The sequence below is a fragment of the Kogia breviceps genome, chromosome 4, assembly GCF_026419965.1.
Source record: "Kogia breviceps isolate mKogBre1 chromosome 4, mKogBre1 haplotype 1, whole genome shotgun sequence".
NCBI lineage: Eukaryota > Metazoa > Chordata > Mammalia > Artiodactyla > Physeteridae > Kogia > Kogia breviceps.
Window position 1 is genome coordinate 57,977,691 of NC_081313.1, and position 14,243 is coordinate 57,991,933.

The following is a 14,243-nucleotide window of genomic DNA, read 5'->3' on the forward strand; positions in this document are numbered from 1 at the left end:
TAAGGCATTAATTTATAGTCGTGTAACAATATTACATGAAAACATCTTTGTCAAGTCATAGTGTTCTTTTGAAGTTATGCCATCTTATCACCAGAAATATCCTTTGTAGCAGCTAAGTCAGCCCTCAGTCATCCTGTGTATAGTATTGCAATCTTCTGCAATCCTTCCAAGTGAATAGGGTAAGTGAGAACAGAACCCTTCCGATTTCTCAAAGGAGGGAGATGAGACAGCTCACGTGACCCTAAACCCCTCACGTGAAGAAGTCAGTACGTGCTGGAGGATGGTGAGGGTTTAATGTTTGACCGGCATGGTTCTCAACACCAGCTGCACTTCGAAATAATCTGGGGACCTTTAAAAAAGAAATACCTATGCTGGTGGGTCACCCAGACCAATTAAATCTGAACCTCTGGGGTGAGAACTGGGCACTGGTATTTTCTTACAGCTCTGAGAACCACTGGGCTTGGAGGGTCTCTCACGCCCTTCCTTTGCTCACCTGACTTATGGATGAGAGTGGAAGGGGGAAAACACTCCCAAATAGGACAAGGAGGGCACCCTGGCAAGACTTGCCTGGAAGAGAAAGTAGAATGGCTGAAGAGCCATTGGCTTCTTCTGGTCCTACAACCAGGAGCACCTCCACCTAACAGGCCTGTGCAGAGGTCCCACCCACTGGTTTGTTTCTCTCTTCTTGTCATGAGGATCTCAAGGTTCTCAGAATTCTAGAACCCAATTTTGTTCAGTCTTCCCCTGTTTTCTGTAGTCATGGATCACACCCTACCTCCTCTTAGCACGGTTATCAAGCTGGGGTCACTGGGTCCAGCCCCAGAATTTCCCCTTAATCTTATGCTCGTTGGCATTTATTTATTTATTGACTCCACAAATATTCACTGCTCTAGGCCAGACACTGGCAACTTATTTGGCACCTGGCCTATGCCAGGTAGAGAAGCAACCAGATTTGAGGTTCCACACTGGAGCCCTAGAATTATGGTGCCATCTCTCTCCTGAACCTTGGTGATTATTTCCAACGTCAAAGACTGGCTCCTAGGGTGCAGCCTGCTGATGCGCTGTGACAAGCTCACCTAACTCATCTGTGCTCGAGAAATGGAGGCTGCTATCAACCAACATGATACACAGCCTGATACAGGCTGATACCATCCAGTGCTATCCAGGGACTGGAATCTTCGTGAGCTAAGATAATAGCTAGAAAGGTCTTCTTTGACGTTAACTTCTTTGACGTTAACCCTTTATTCTGGGCCATGATTTCAAAGGAAAGGCATTATTGGGTGTAATTTCTGTCATTGAGCCTTTCCTTTGGGCTATGCAGACTGGCTTTTCTCTACCATTTTTGTCGCTGAAGAGGTCTCCATCCAAAAGACATAAATAAATGAGAGTACATTTCGTAGCATACCAGAGGAAAAACAGCTCAAAATGCTCCCTTTGAGTGTATCATAGGACAGTTATTTTATGATTGCAACAGATACCTGCCTTTAAAAATTTCCAGACCAAAGTTGATCCAACCTCATTTTATGTGGGAAACCTCAAGCTTCAATGGGATAATTTTTTAGATAATTATTTGCCCAATACAAATTCTGGCCCTAACTCTATATATATGTGGGATTTTTAGCCTAAAACCAGGGAAAGGTAGGATAGTCCTACCTTCACAATGAAGAAATGTTTATCTCACGATAAGACTTCAGCATTAACACCTGCACATCAGAGCATATGGCTCGCTTTGCTTTCCAGCACGTGGACCAGTCTCCAAGGTTCTATGTAAAGGTCAGCAGAAAAAACGAGTTCTTGAAAGAGAGCGTCTCTGAGTCGTGCTAACCACCCATTCCTCTAGGCTGTCTGAGCTCTATCTGTATGTCAAGATAAATCGCCTGAAAGTTACGGGTCTGGACCACATTAGCTAAAATCCCCAAAGAAATATCTTCACTGAGTTATGATTTAATAAACAGCTTGCCCTTGGTGTTTATTGCAGGTCAGTGGAAGAAATGGCTGTAAGAAAATCATTTCTACATCTTCTATAAGGCACTTTCATTCTGTCTTGTCACTTATTTAAAAATCAATTCAACAAAAACCTCTGAGAGTTTATTGTCAGGAGAAAACAGGTCTCTACCAAAGAACTCACAAGCTTCCCTGGTCAGACACTGAAAACTATAAAACTCAACATCTCTCTCTTTTTCCCCTGATCGCTGTGAGGAAATGTGCTTCTCTCCTCTCCCTTCTACTTTCTAGTCTTTGACCTGTTTTGATCTTATTTTCATGGTTCTCATACATGTGTCTTCTTTTGTAAATGGTTAGTTGTAGAAGTGAGCTGAGGCATCCAAGCCTCAATGCTTGACCTTCCTGACTCTTAGGCTCAGGTGAGCTCTCATCTCCTCAAAGGCAGGTCCCGAGGGAGCAAGATAGGACTCGTTTGTATATTGATAGGGTTTGGGACCACCTGCAGGAGGCTGAAGTGGGGAGTTCTAAGCACCTTGGGAAAATTGTCCTCTGAATAGGGAGACTGAGAGACCAAATGGACCAATGTGGTAAGCAACGGGAATCCTGAAGACAAACATGTAATCCGGTGTCTGTTAAAACCATCAGGTCTAACTGAGACTACATCGACTACTCGCACTTCTGTCTGATAAAAATGACGTTTGCTGAATTGTCCTCATCATTCAAGGTCATCAAAGCAGTACTTATTATTGGTGCATTATTTTTTGTTTCCTTCTCATTAACAAATGAAGAGAAAGAGACCAAGCTATCAGAATGTGCTGCCAGGTCAGTAGGTCCAGGGTCCAGGCTCATGTCTATTTCTAGTAACACGTAGCCCTTTTTGCAAGGGGGCTGATTGTTGCAGGTGTGGGATATCCGGGTCAGAAATATAGGTCCTCTGTAGATTTCCCACCCCTGAAGTCTCGTGGATAGAATGGAGAGGAATAAAAGGAAGCATAACCTGGAGGACATGTGCAGAACCTTGGGCAACAAATCGAGGCAGAAGGGAAGTTAACTTGAAGTGAAGGCTGAATGTCATCAGAAGCAGGTAGAACAGAGGAGCAGAGAATGGCTAGAGCTTTGGAGACTGAGAACAGAAGCTGGGGGTTGAGGGCTTGCAGAGAAAAGTTTCAGATAGGGAAAGGAGAAGTAATTGCCAAAGAAAAAAGATGCTGGATAGAGATACTAATAAAAAAAAAAAATCAACAAACATCAATACACATGACTCAGGCAGGTAAGACCAAGAAAAGGAGACCCACCGAGCAGGTAGGTGTAGGTTCTGGGGCAGCTCTTTAAAACTGAATCAGGGGCTTCCCTGGTGGCACAGTGATTGAGAGCTCGCCTGCCGATGCAGGGGACACGGGTTCGTGCCCTGGTCCGGGAAGATTCCACATGCCGCGGAGAGGCTGGGCCCGTGAGCCATGGCTGCTGAGACTGCGCGTCCAGAGCCTGTGCTCTGCAACGGGAGAGGCCGCAACAGTGAGGGGCCTGTGTACTGAAAAAAAAAACTGAATCAGTAAAATTCATCTTGCCAAGCTGTAAGACTATTTGAACTGTGTGAGTTCTGACTTAGACCTGAATCCAGGTTTCTGTATAGACCCAATAGGACCTTCAGGTTGGAAGAAAACAGGATTATTAATGAAGATCAAGAGTATTTTGGGACATCAAATGGTTCTTACAAAATGGCATTTTGATTTGTTACATATAAATGAATCAGAAACACATGATAAAATTTGTCTTGAAGCACATTGATGTTTTTAAGGAATTAAGACTGGAAAGTGCTGACACAATGCATTTGGCCATCTGATGAATAAAAGAAATGGAAAATAGAGTTTGAGCTCAACCCAAACCACTAACGGGATCTCGTAATCCTACTTTGTCATTTTGGGGGTGAGATTCCTGTTCTCCCTCAGTGACCATATTTTGTTACCTTTTCTTCACTGAATGACTCACTCTAACATCAGCCTGAAAAGTTTTTTAAATTTCCTCATAGGTGTCTTCTGAAAATACCATTTCTTCATCTGAGACTAGATCAGGGACATTTCCTTAATCTCTGCCCAGTTTAATACCTACCAGAATTTGTAGCTTTCCTTGTATCTCTTAGAAATGGTACCTGCAGGGCTTCCCTGGTGGCGCAGTGATTGAGAGTCTGCCTGCCGATGCAGGGAACACGGGTTCATGCCCTGGTCCGGGAAGATCCCACATGCCGCGGAGCGGCTGGGCCCGTGAGCCACGGCCGCTGAGCCTGTGCGTCTGAAGCCTGTGCTCTGCAACGGGAGAGGCCACAACAGTGAGAGGCCTGCGTACCACAAAAAAAAAAAAAAAAAGAAAGAAATGGTACCTGCAATGAACTGCACTTGTCCCATCCTTCTGTGATACACTGATCATGTGAGTGGCTTTTGGTCATGTGCCTAGTGGCAGAGGCAGAGATGGGCAGGACCCAAGGGCCCCAAATCTCAGCTGGCTGCCTCCCCCTGTCTTTCTAGGGAGGGATTCTGAGTCATAAACAACGTTGGCCTAGAGCTCTGTCTCCAAATGTGAAATCCCTGGTCCTGGTGATTTGGGCAGAACTATGGACATATGAACACTAAGCCCTCCTTCTGTCCATGCACTTGGGCTTGAGAGGAAAACATCCCTCTTCACCCCAGTTTCCTAGACCTGCACCATCCATTAGAAATATACGAGTCATAAATGTGAGCCCCATATGCAACTGTATTTCCTAGTAGCAGCTGAAATTAATTTTAATATGTTTTGCTTAATCCAATATATCTAAAATATTACCATCTCAAAATTTAATCAATGTTAAACATTTATTAATGAGATGTTTTACATTTTGAAATTTGTATTAAGACTTTGAAGTCCTGTGTGTATTTTCCACCTAGAACCTACATTTCAAGTGCTCACTGGCCACTTGTAATCCCAGACAGCACAGTTCTGGGACTACATTTTAATGCTGGCCTTGAAGTTGTATCACTGATGACAGAAAGTATAAGAAGTTGAATTAAAAGAGTGAAGAAGCTAAGGGAAAGGAATTTCATTCCTTTAAGAAATGTTTCTCAGGGACTTCCCTGGTGGTCCAGTGGTTAAGACTTTGTCTTCCAATGCAGGGGGTGTGGCTTTGATCCCTGGTGGGGAGCTAAGATCCTGAATGCCTCTGGGACCAAAAAACCGAAACATAAAACAGAAACAATATTGTAACAAATCCAATAAGACTTAAAAAACCAAAATTTCTCAGAGTGTAACCTACAAATTTTCTGTGTCAAAATCACCTGTGATACATTTTGTTTTTAATAAAAATGCAGAGTCCTGAGTTTGACCCTTAATCTACCTAATCAGAACCTCTAAGCTGGGCCCTAGGAATCTGCATTGTAAAGCTCCTGGTCTCATTCTCTTGTACACTTACTCCTCTGGTGCCCAGAAGACAGGTCACACACAGGGGCTGTTCTCCTCACAGAGCAGCTATATTTGCTTTGTCCCTAAAGTGTTTTTTACATTTTTGCCATTGTTTTAAAATCAGGAACACAGGGCTTCCCTGGTGGCGCAATGGTTGAGACTCCGCCTGCCAATGCAGGCGACACGGGTTCGTGCCCCGGTCCGGGAAGATCCCACATGCCGCGGAGCGGCTGGGCCCGTGAGCCATGGCCGCTGAGCCTGCGCGTCTGGAGCCTGTGCTCCGCAACGGGAGAGGCCACAACAGTGAGGCCTGCATACCACAAAAAAAAAAAAAAAAAAATCAGGAACACACATACACACACACACACACACACACACACACAGAGATTTTTTAGATTCTTTTGAAAACTCAGAAAATCTATAAACTGGGGCCTGCATTTCCACCTGGCAACCATTGGTTAGAGGTGACCAGTGGGCATTCCTAGAGACAAGAGCTGGCCAGTTTGTGACTGTCCCAATTTGGCCCATTTCATTCCTCCAAGTTACATGCTAGCCCCCAAAGACTTTTAACATTTAGTTTTACAGTAATTTTATACTTATAGAAAAATTGCAACAATAGGTCAGAGATTTCCCATACCCTCTTCACTCAGCTCCCCCTGGTGTTAACATCTTCCGTAACTGCCCTGCCTTCGTCAAAACTAAGACCTTAACATCGGTGTAAGACTATTGACTAGACTGCAGACTTGATTCGGATTTCACCATTTCTTCCACTCGTACCTTTTTCTGTTCCAGGATCCAATCTGGGATTCCGCACTGCATTGAGCTCCGTAGCCTTTTCAGTTGACCATCCCCGGTCTAGCGCAGCGGTCCTTAGCTGTTGTCCACTGCATGCCTCCTCTCCACTGGCCCTTACCCAGGTCCTGTCAGGCCCTCCAGGGTTAGGTGACTTTTCCCAAATGCTAGGCAACCCCAGACACACTTTAATGCCACCAGCTGCACTGGCCGTGCAATAACAGCTAGAGCTGCAAATGGAAGCAGGATCTAGGCATGTGCAGTGTGGAAAGAAGTCTTCCCGACAGGGGCTTGCAGGCCCACCTGCACTTACTAATGGCAATGCCAGGGGCGCCATCTTCTAATAAGTAGGGCAGCTGTATGATTTATCTGGGAAGATTATTACATGTCTATTGTGTTCAGGTGGGACCAGAGGTGCTGGATTTGTGGCCACACACCTCTGTATGCAGGTACTTTTTCCAAAGAGCTCCTGAACCCAGGGTCTTTTTGGTGTGTGGAAATGCTTAAATATCTGAATCTCCCATCCTAGTAGTGAAATTTAGACATACAGAGCTTTCACTTTCTTTTCTGGCTCTGCTGAACATGTAAATGTTCTTTCAGTCCAGTGAGACTAAACCCCTTGAGAAGGTGCTTTTATTTCTTGGCCAACCTTTCCTTGAGCAGTATTCCAATTCTGCAGTGCCTGACACCACTAACTAGCATATATGCTGATTTGCCTTAAATGCAAGAGCAAATCCAATTAACAAATCCAAGAGGAATAGGCTGGAACACAGCCATTCTTCCAGGTGGAAATATCTTTCTGTTAGACATGCTTCTTGTACTCTTCATGCCCTGTCCTCTGTTTGTACATATAATCCATGGCCTGACTGGGGGAATTTGGAATCTCATAAATCCATCTTCACAAGGTCTGGGGGCCAATGGCTAATGCGATCAAAGACTTTTTTTTTCCTAATCTTTATCATTTCCAGGGCTGTCTCCCTCTGATTCTGACACCTGAAATAATTCAATAGACAATTTAAAGGAAAAGCTTTTTGCACACAGTGAAGTTCTGGAAAGGAAGCCAGTTAAGATCACATAAAAGCCAAGATCCAAACAAACCAAAATAACTCAAGGCTATCAGTGGGCTAGTTTGGGCTACTGGGATGGTGCCATAAAATGTCTTCTATCTTAAGCAGCTGTTAGTGCAAACCCAGAGTCACTCAGTTTCCTGGATGATTGTCTGGCAGTTTAACCACTGGGTTTTGTTGTGTCTTAAAGGAGACAAGACCTCCCAAGAATGCATGTACTGTTTGTAGACAACACTCTGCCTTTTTTTTTTTTTTTTTTTTTTTTTTTTTTGCGGTATGCGGGCCTCTCACTGTTGTGGCCTCTCCCGTTGCGGAGCACAGGTTCCGGACGCGCAGGCTCAGCGGCCATGGCTCACGGGCCCAGCTGCTCCGCGGCATGTGGGATCTTCCCGGACTGGGACACGAACCTGCGTCCCCTGCATCGGCAAGCAGACTCCCAACCACTGTGCCACCAGGGAAGCCCAACACTCTGCCTTTTAAAAGCATCCGTTCACTTCCAGTTTACTGGTTGGTACTTGTTCATCCTCAAAAGGTCAGCTCTACCTTGCACAAGACAAGAAAATTACCTTAGAAAATAACAGCTCAGATTTGTAAGAGTCTTGGGTTTTCAAAATACTTTCAAATCTATGATTCCACTCTATTCTCTCAGTGGCCTTGATCGGAGGATAAGATGTAGGATAAGTATTATCGTGATCTGTCAGAGGAGAAACTTCATTCCTAAGAGGCATGAAGTAACTTTCCTAAAGTCATACACCTTCCTAGCAACATTCAGTCTGGAAATAGAAAAACTAGGTTTGTCTCAAGACTTCTGAGCCCTATTCTTCTGTCATGGTGCCCGTGGGCCCCTTGGGCCCTTGTGATTTCTCCCTTCTTCCTAGCAAAAGGCCTCACTTGGGACACTTAAAGGTGTTACCCATTCTAGAGCTATTTGTATCTTAATGGAATTCAGAACTTTAAACTGAAGCTACAACAGTAGAATTCATAGCAAGTCAGAGAGTAGAAAGGGCCTCTTTTCATTCAAGGAGTCAGGACAATTCTGGCCGGATGCAGACATGCTTGTTGTTAATCTTCCAGAACTGGATTTCAGTTCCAAAGTCAGGCTCAGTTTCCAAAGTCAGGGTCAGCGACGAGTCCTGATTAATGAGCTTCTTAGACGTGCGAAATCAATTAGATCAAAGAAGATTAATTGTCCAAGGACTCTATTGATTCCAAGCTAGTCTTTGTTTTTTTTTTACTAGCTGGACAAAATCATTGTACCATTACTAAATAAATAAATAAACAAAAAAAGTATTTTAATTTTCTGCTAAAATAAAAACTTAATGGTTCTACTCTAATTCCAAAAACAATGCTTCCTAAACCAGTCAGAGGGTGTTGAATTTGAGAGAAAAAGAGAAAGTACCAGAACTTGAATACATTTCGCTCTCACATTAATTCATTGTTAGAGAAATTTCCCAATGTCTGCCTACCTCCCTCTCCCTAGGGGTTCCCCATGGGTCCTCATTTTCCCAAGACCTCCCAGCACCTGAGGTCCCACTGATCTCTCTTCCTCCCAGCAGTGTCTTTGGGACCTTGGGGGAGGGGTGGTGCCTTGCATCTTGCCTCCAGAAGCTAGTTGCCCTCATGTGGTTTGCATGTGTTCATAATGACATGCTAAGAGTGTGTCAGCCAGTACCATCTGGGGCTCCTCGTGCAGTGTCTGGGAGCCTGTGACAACTCAATCTCAGGCCAGAGGGTGGGGAAATGTATTGGATGATTACAATTCCCTTTCAGGCAGAGAGACTGTCTGGCATTAGGATGTCCACATCTGCTAAACCCATTATAGTCTCTGTTCCTCATGAGTATTACAATAAGAATAGTCATCAATCTGGCTAAATCACAGCTCCTTTCTGGCGACTATTCTCTGGTCTGATCTAGTCTGTACCTAACCACATGTTAGGGTGCATTAGTCTCTAGTGAGGGCTGCTGGCCAGCCTTCTGCCTGCTTATGTTGGAAAAATCAAACTAGGCCACTTGGTACTGAAGTAACAGTCCCTGAAAAGTCCAAGGCTTCATATCATCCTAGGGTCTAATTGCTGGGAAAAGGACCTGTATCCTGAATTCAACACATCTGGCCCCTAAACACTTAATGTCTGTACCAAGACTTCTCAATCTTTAGAATGCATAAGAATTACCTGGAGAGTTGGTTAAAACACCATTCTTGAGCCCCGTTCCCCATGAATTCTGATTCAGTGGGTCTGGGGAGGCACCTGGGAATCTGGTGACCACACTTTGAGTAGCACTGTTCTATCCCCTTGCAATGGAAAGTGTGGTCCCCATACCACCAGCATTGCTATCACCTGGGAGCCTGTTAGAACTACCAGTACTATGGTGTCACCCAGGTCCACTGAATCTGAATTTATTTTTTAATAAGGGCATTCTTTGCACCTTAAAGTTTGACATGCACTGGTCTATACCATTCATTTAGTGCTGAACACGGAGTGGCATATCATAGACTTGGAAAGATCCTTAGTTCAGATGCTCTAGGTCCTTGCCTTCAAAATGGTAGGTTATTAATTCTATATTGCTTTGATTTATCAACTTTCTATGGATATCTGTGCCTTTCACCTAAATTGTAATAACCTCAAAAGGCAGTGGCCTTGTCTTAAAATCCTTGGACAAAATATCCTGCATATAGTAGGCACGTATCAAGCATTTGTGACAACATTGCATAGCCATCTCATAAAAGGGAGGTATGGTTTCTGTTTCATTCATAAAGAAAGCTGTATCACCAGCTGTGATCTGTGTTTAGTTTTTCATGTAAATTTACAAAACAGAAAGCTGAAGAAGAATCTCAGATTTAGTGTCTGAACTCTCACTGGCACAACACCCATGTTCGGAAGCAGTGTTTATGGGGAAGGTAGCTACAGTAAATAAAGAGTTGGCTTGGAAGCCCTTGTTCCTCTCAATTCCAACCAGTATTGTATCTGAAAAGGTTTACTTCAAGGAATGATGTAAACTCTAAATCAGGAGAACTTTAAAAACAAACAAACAAACCAAACCCCACTCGAAAACAGTAACTGATTTTGTCATCAGTCGTTTCAAATAGACTAGACTATCATTCTTTGGGCATTTTGATAAAGGATGAAGGCCTCATCAAACCTTAATGCTTGAATCAGAAATACCTTCCAATGCTAGTTGGCTTGCTCTCACCCAAAGCTGGAGACTTGGCTCTTTCATGCCCCTGAGAGCTGGGAGGAACAGAAGACATAGTCAACAACAAATATTTTTCGGTTGCCTACTAGGTTTCAGTGTGGTCCACAGGCCCGCAGTATCAGGATCACCTGGGAGCTTGTTGGAGATGTAGAATTTCAGTTCCCAGCCCAGACCTACTGAAACAGAAGCTGCATCTCAATGATTTGTATGCACATTGAGGTGTGAGAAGAACTGGCACAGAAGACCTCTATAAGGACAGGATGCAACATTAAAGTCAAGACCTCAGTGATAAAAAAGAAGGCACCTGCTATTTGGCTGGTCAGGGGCAGAGCCATCAAGCACAGGAAATACAGTTTATTGGCCCAAGACATGAGTGGGGAGAATAGAAAGAAGGCCAGTGTGGTTGGAGCACGGCAGGAGAGGGGCAGATGGTAAGGGCAGGGAAAACCATAAACAGGAGGCTGATCTATCATTCAAGAAGGAGCCTATCCCTCCTTGAAACCACTGTTGGGAGCTTGGATTTTTTTTTGAGAGCAGAACAAGATGCCCGATAGTCTTCAGGCAGGGAAGAATCATGATCTGATTCCAATTTGGGACATGTTTTTGAGATAAAAATTCCCAGGCTCAGTTGGTGAATTGGATGTGGGATAGGGCTTCAGCAAGTGGGGTATGAGGAGAGGAGAGAACTTGAGAATAATTCCTTGACTCTTGGAAGACTATGGGTAATAATTAGTAATATTATAGTATATAATATACTATATAAAATGAATATATATAAAATTAATATAATTAGTAAACAATGGGTAATAATTAGTCAAATCCATTTCCCGTGACTTCACTAATCAAGTTCGTTTCAAGACTTGCCTGTCCTCCAAGGGGCAGGTGGCCTAAACAAGAAAATGTTTGCCTGAGTTGTTTTCCAGGAATTGGAGTCAGCTGTGTCTGGTTGGAGCTGAGCTGGAGAAGACTGGAGAGGACCACGACCCTCCAACTGGGCATGGGCGAGTGTCCGCTCCGTGACCTTCTGACGTCAGAAACGGAAAAGAGGCTGAAAATTCCACCCTCAGGGCGTGCTAAGCGCCTCCATTTAGAACGTGCAGAGGCCTGGAGCTTAGTTACACCTGAGCAGAGTGATGATTATTGCACCTTTCCCCCAGGTCCCCACGCCTGAGACCACACTGCTTCTTTTTTCGTTATTCTATAAATACCCATAGTCCCTTGCCTTTGCGGAGGCTGCTATGAATCTTGTTCTGCCGTCCTCTTGGTTGTTGCCTAAACCACGGCATCTCAATGTCTTAGCTTGCTCTCCAGCAGACAGAACAAACCTGCTCACAGCACTACTTGATAAGATGGGGAATGCGAGAAGAAGAGGGTGTTGGGGGAGGCAAGGGTGAGGGGTGGAGTGAAAAGTTAAACTTCAGATGCTATGAGGCATCCACGTGGAGAGGGGGCTTGGCGGTTAGAGCAAATCTGAGGAGGAAGGCAGAGCAGGCTCGGAGGTGTGTTTGGAGTCTCTAGACTCTCAGATGCCAGCCATGCTGTCCTCCATTTTAAGTTGTAGGCAAAGGCTCCTTGGGCAGAATGTCAGAAAACAGGTTCTAGTGATGTTGAGTCATTTTCCATATCATCCTCAGTATTCTGTGAGAATACAGAAGCTCCACCTTTTCAGAGAGCCGTGAAGCCAACAATATCCCAGTGCTTGGGGGGGTCACTGGGAAGTAAACAGAGGTGGACTGAGCATGCAATTGTTCTGAAATCCTGTTTATCCTTAATTTATGTGTAACTCCCCTAAGTATGATGATTCACTCTCCCAGAACAAAGCAAATTCGAATTGTGACCTTGTTTATTGTTTGCCTCTCCTGCTAGCATGGACCGGCTCTTACCCACCCACGGGCATGTAGTGAAAGCTCAGAAGTCGTCCTTGAATAAGAGGATGGGAGTGGGGGAAGGTTTCTAGAGACAAATACAGCAAGACAGGGACAAGTAAAGGTCTGACATCTAGGAAATCATTAGAAAAACTGGTAGAGCTCAATAAATCTATCAATAAATCTAAGACCCCAAGACATTTACCTAGGAATTTTCCCAGCGTGGCTCATAACTCACCAGGCCCTGACGTCATTGCTTTATCCGTCATGCAGTAAAATTATACACGCTGACGATGATGACACCGAGTCATCAAGAAGAAGCTGCAATGTGTTCAGTCACTAGATTTTTTTAAAAAGCCAAGGCATATGAAATCTTTAAAGTCATTTTCTTTCAAATAATGGTTAAGATGTATATTTTGGACCTGAAGTCTTAGGATAACCCAACAACACATATACATGGAAAACTTTAGCTCCGATTGATACTATCTATATAAAAGAGACAAAACTGCACTGTTCTTCATAAACAATTACCTTCTGCAAACCCTAGTATTTAGTTTTGTGATGACTACATGGTTCTAATTACCTATAACGTCACTGAAGATGAACAAGACTTTTCTGGAAAAGTTACAGACTCTTGTTCTGTGCTAAGGAGGGCATTTTCCTGCCTTCACTGCAAGCAGAAGAAGGCTGGAGGTATCTGCATGAGAGTAAACAAAAGCAAACCACCACCTGAGGATAGATGAAGGGATAGAATCCATGTGTGTACTTACCACTTGGAACCCCTGCTGGTTATTGAGGAGGCTGAGACACCAGGAGCACAAGCTGTATTCCTGTAGGTCTCAGTGTGGAGCAAACCCACATGTGCCTTGTCCACCATGGGGTGCCCAGTAAACAGGAGAGAACAGATAAAGATACATTTCTGTCCTACTTCCTTTGGAAGGGTGAGGAGTAGAGGTGGGGGTCTCGGGCACCTTGAGTCCTGTGAGCTTTTTCATCTGTAAGGGATGAGAATGGGTATGTTAAGATGGCCATCTCTTGTGGAGAAAAGGGAGCCCTCTTGCACTGTTGGTGGGAATGTAAACTGATACAGCCACTATGGAGAACAGTATGGAGGTTCCTTAAAAAACTACAAATAGAACTACCATACAACCCAGCAATCCCACTACTGGGCATATACCCTGAGAAACCCATAATTCAAAAAGAGTCATGTACCACAATGTTCATTGCAGCTCTATTTACAATAGCCAGGACATGGAAGCAACCTAAGTGTCCATCAACAGATGAATGGATAAAGAAGATGTGGCACATATATACAATGGAATATTACTCAGCCATAAAAAGAAACGAAACTGAGTTATTTGTAGTGAGGTGGATGGACCTGGAGTCTGTCATACAGGGTGAGGTAAGTCAGAAGGAGAAAAACAAATACCGTATGCTAACACATATATATGGAATCTAAGAAAAAAAAAAATGTCATGAAGAGCCTAGGGGTAGGATGGGAATAAAACACAGACCTACTAGAGCATGAACTTGAGGATATGGGGAGGGGGAAGGGTAAGCTGTGACAAAGTGAGAGAGTGGCATGGACATATATACACTACCAAACGTAGGGTGGATAGCTAGTGGGAAGCAGCCGCGTGGCACAGGGAGATCAGCTCGGTGCTTTGTGACCACCTAGAGGGGTGGGGTAGGGAGGGTGGGAGGGAGACACAAGAGGGAGGGGATATGGGGATATATGTATATGTATAAATGATTCACTTTGTTGTAAAGCAAAAACTAACGCACCATTGTAAAGCAATTATACTCCAATAAAGATGTTAAAAAAAAAAAAAAAGATGGCCATCTCTGAAGAAACTACCTAAGACTTTGGCGTTGTGGAAGTGTTGGTGCTGAGTTTGGGATGGCGGTCTAACGTCAGGTTAGCACAAACAAAACGAAGGTCCTCTCGAAAGAT

At 44.0% G+C, this 14,243-nt stretch overlaps 1 long non-coding RNA gene across 1 annotated transcript in view; it reads right to left on the bottom strand.

Annotated features, from left to right (window-relative positions):
* Nucleotides 1-14,243, bottom strand: part of LOC136794017 (uncharacterized) — a 297,921-nt gene that overhangs the window by 14,106 nt on the left and 269,572 nt on the right. The window contains exon 3 of the long non-coding RNA XR_010840167.1: nt 4,054-4,247. This is a non-coding gene — a long non-coding RNA (uncharacterized lncRNA). The remainder of the gene's footprint in view (nt 1-4,053; nt 4,248-14,243) is intronic.